Consider the following 4,484-nt stretch of genomic DNA (forward strand, 5'->3'; position numbering starts at 1 on the left):
TTCTGTGGGGGAGGAACAGCCCGCCCTTCCTGTGATAGAAGAGGAAGCGTCTATGATGCAGTGACATGGCTGTGAGGCAGCAATCTGCTTCTGGATTGTGAAACAGAAGTCAGGCAGAGAAGGCATCACATGGTGGGGAGGGCCTCTTCCTAGGTTTCAGAGAGTGGACATACCCAGCAGGAATGATGCTTCCTACCCATCTGGGACCTCTGCTGTCTGCCCTGGGTCCCTTCCCACATCTTGAGGTTTTCTTGGCCATTCCACACTTGGGAGCCCCAGGCCAAGAAGGATGTGCAGTTGGGGGCTGTGTCCCAAACTCCTGAGCCCAGGACACTCGGGGATGGCTGGCTTGTGGCCTCATTCTGCACCAGCCTCCACCAAGAGCTACTCAGCTGGAAGAAGGAACAGGTACGCCAGGGTCTGCAAAACTTTGGTATTGAAAGTAGTCTGCTCCAGATATGACTCCCTATTCCAACCCTTTGTTGATGGAAATGGTAAAACTTTGCCCAAGTGCACAGTGCAGCATGGCCCTCAGAAGTAGTATGTGTTTGGGGTGCCTGGCTGGCTCAGTCAGTGGATTGTGTGACTCTTTAGATCGGGGTTGTGGGTTCAAGCCCTACATTCAGTGTAGAGATCACTTTAATATAAAAAGGAAGTTGTATGTGCTTACATCATTTCTTCTCTTTTTCAAGAGAGAAAGTGGATTCTATGTCCCAGAGAGCACACTCCCAGGCACTCATCTGAGTGTAATGAAGGCTACAGCCTCACATAAACCTGGTGTGAATGTGTAGATGAGCTCTCTTTGCTGTGCCAACACCCTGGAAGCACCCAAAGTACCCAGTGATAGGTGAATGGTTGAACAAACTGTGGTGCGTTCGTACCGGGAAATACTACTCAGTAAGGAAAAGGAGTAACTTACCTACGTGTGCACAGCTTGTCAGTTTCCAAAGGCCTTATGCGCAGTGAACAAAATCAATCTCAGAATGTGTCATACCGCGTGACTCCACTTACACAACATTCTCAAAGTTGTAGAGAACAGATCGGCATGGGCCAGCGGTTTGGGTGGTGGGGCCGGCCGTCGCTACGAGAGGCGAGCACAAGGGAAGCTCTGTGGCCGTGAAACTGTTCTGTACCCTGAGTATGGTGGTGGTTACCCAAACTACACGCCAGCAGATGGACGCAAACAAAAGCTGGGAATGTTACAAGGTTGAGACACTTGATGTAATAAGCACTGGGTGTTATATGTTCCTGATGAATCACTAAATTCTACCCCTGAAACTAATACTACATTGTATGTGAACTAACTTTCATTTAAATAAAATCTTGAAAGAAAAAAAAGGACTGAGCTATAAAACACAACGTCACTGTCATTATAATGTGGATACTAACTATGACATTATCTAAAATTAAAATATTAGGGTGGGGGAGTAGAAATACACACAGGTGGTGTGGGGTCCATAGTAATAAAGCGTTACGTCCCCATCATCCAGAGTGGGAAGTCAGTGAATCGTGCCTATGGGTGAGAAGTCAAGAAGAGACGATATAGGCGTGGTGTGTGAGATCTGGCTTTAGAATCTAGAAGAATCAATTAAAAATGATCAATTAAAGGAGTGGAAAATGCTTGCCTCTGGGAGGTGGAAAATAGCGGGAGGTCGGGAGACTCCAGTTTTCATATGTAGAAGGTATAGAACTATTTACCTGTTGAAGCGTGTGCATATGTCACTTTAATGAGTGTAAAAACTAATCTAGGTGAGTCGATTATGTTGTGAGGGTTACAAAGAAGAGAATGTCTATACTATGAGCACCCGTCTGAGTGTGATAAGCTTGCCGGATATAAAATCAATGCTCAAAACTCAATTACATTCTTATGTCCTAAACCCCCTGCAAACAGTAATAATAATTCTTAAAGATTCCACACACTGGAAGGTGTTAAAGATAGCTCTAAGTAGGGATGCATAAGACCATGATGGGACCAAAAAGCCCTGTGGACTAGTGAACTGAAAGTCATCAAAGAAAACCGAAGACACCTCTTATCTGCGAGTGGCAAAACTTAGTACCAGAAAGATATCAATTTGCCCACATGAATATACAAAGTCAGTGCAATCGAATCATAATTGTAAAAGGGTTTTTAATGAAAGCTGGCAAAGTGATTCTAAAATGCATCTGGGCCAAGGAGAGCCATAGCAGTTCTGAGCAACAAGACGAGGTGGGAAGTTTTGCCCAAAAGAGAGACTGAAACTTATTATAAAGCTGTTCTAATTAGGACAGAGCAGTTAAAAAAAAATATTTTTTTTTGCATTAGCAAAACTTTCACTGATGCTCATATATGTTCTTCGATGGAACGCTGATCAAATCTTTCATTCACATAAAAAATGTGATTGTCCGTCTTCTTGCTATTTTGTTGTTAGAGTTCTTTAAACATTCTCTCAGGCATTGGCAAACTTTTTCTTAGAGGGCCGGACAGTAAATGCTTTATGCTTGTGGGCCATCGGGTCCGGGCCGCAATCACTTCTTTCTGACATTTCAGCCTGAAAGAAACCACAGATTATAAACCTGATTGGCACAAACGGGTGACTGTCCCAGATGAAAGTCCTTTGTTAGTTTTCGCTTGGCAAATATTTTCTCCTAGTCGGTAACCTTCCCTTTCTTTTTATTAACAGTATCTTTTTAAAAAATGTTATTTATTTATTTATTTGACACAGAGAGAGCACAAGCAGGGGAAGCAGCAGGCAGAGGGAAAGGGAGAAGCAGACTCCCTGCTGAGCAGGGAGCCCGATGTGGGGCTCGATCCCAGGACCCTGGGATCATGACCTGAGCCGAAGGCAGAAGCTTAACCATCTGGGCCCCCCAGGCGTCCCTAACAGTATCTTTTGAAGAAGAAAAGTTTTAAAGTTTCATGAACTCAAACGGATCAATGCTTTCCTTTATAGATTGTGTTTCCCCTGTCTTATCTACAAAGTCTCTGCTAACCCAAGGCCAAAAAGATTTAGTTTTCTTGAGGTTTTTTTCTCCATGGTTTCTTCTAGAATCTTTATCATTTCAGTTTTTAAATTTAGGTCTATGATCCATCTGATCATATTAATTTGTTCTTCGTATTTTTGTATATGTTTTTCAGTAATATTAATATTAGGTAATATTATTTTAAGACAATATTAAATTTCGTATATAAGGAAATAGTCAAGATTCTTCTTTTTTTTTTTTAAAGATTTTATTTATTTGACAGAGATAGAGACAGCCAGCGAGAGAGGGAACACAAGCAGGGGGAGTGGGAGAGGAAGAAGCAGGCTCATAGCGGAAGAGCCCGATGTGGGGCTCGATCCCATAACGCCGGGATCACGCCCTGAGCCGAAGGCAGACGCTTAACCGCTGTGCCACCCAGGCGCCCCAAGATTCTTCTTTTTTTTAACATATGAGTATCTAATTGTTTCATGACCATTTGTTGAGAAGACGATCCTTTCCACATTGAACTGCTTTGGTACCTTTGTCAAAAATCACTTGGGCAAATACGTATTATGTATGGGTCTATTTCTTTTTCCATGCAAAGGCAAATTTTATTTTTAAAATATTTTTTAAAATTTTTATTATTAAAGTTGTCATACAGTGCTGTATTGGTTTTAAATGCACAACATAGTAATTTGAAAGTTCTATGCATTCTGCAATGCTCACGACGACAGTAAGTGTAATCACCCTTCGTCACCATGCGACATTATTCCATACTGTTGACCGTAGTCCCCTGTGCTGTACTCTCATCGCCATGACTTATAAGGCAGGGCAGTTTGGCAGAGAGAGAGAAGTAGCTCAACAGCAATAAGACCTCATGAAAAGACCCACACATTTATGGAATCATTTGCTGTACGGCAAAGGCGGCTGTGCCGATCAGGGAGTCCTGGATAATTTATCCCAATGGGAGAAAAAAATATAAGATCCCTACCATTTATAACACATGCACAGACATACACAGACACACACACACACACACACACACACACACAGCTCAGAAGAATAAAGCTAGATCAAAGGTAAAATGGAAAGAGCAAAACTTCATCAAAAATTAAAAAGCTTTTTTTTTTATATTACAAAAGCTCCCAAAGGATACTAAATCTGTTGCAGCGTGGACCACAGCAGAGGAGCTAAAGGCACGCTCCCATGTGAGCCCATGGAAACAGCGAGAAAAACGCTGGTGACAAAGCTGTATTACCCAAACAGCTGATGAAGCTTTCATACCATCCTGAGCAGATTCCCTAAGTTGTAGCATGTTCTTATAACAGACAGCTACAGAGTCGTGGAAAATTGATAAAATGGAGCTACATACAGCAACATGAAGAAATCCCACAAACTGTGTTGAGCATAAAAATAAAAGTTCCAGAATGCTGTATACATATAACAACATTTACATAAAATTTAAAACATGCAAAGTAGTATTGCCTATTGCTTAAGGGCTTATAGTATGTGGTAAAATTATAAAATCAAATTTGAGAATTATA

The sequence above is a fragment of the Ursus arctos genome, unplaced genomic scaffold, assembly GCF_023065955.2.
Source record: "Ursus arctos isolate Adak ecotype North America unplaced genomic scaffold, UrsArc2.0 scaffold_16, whole genome shotgun sequence".
Lineage (NCBI taxonomy): Eukaryota > Metazoa > Chordata > Mammalia > Carnivora > Ursidae > Ursus > Ursus arctos.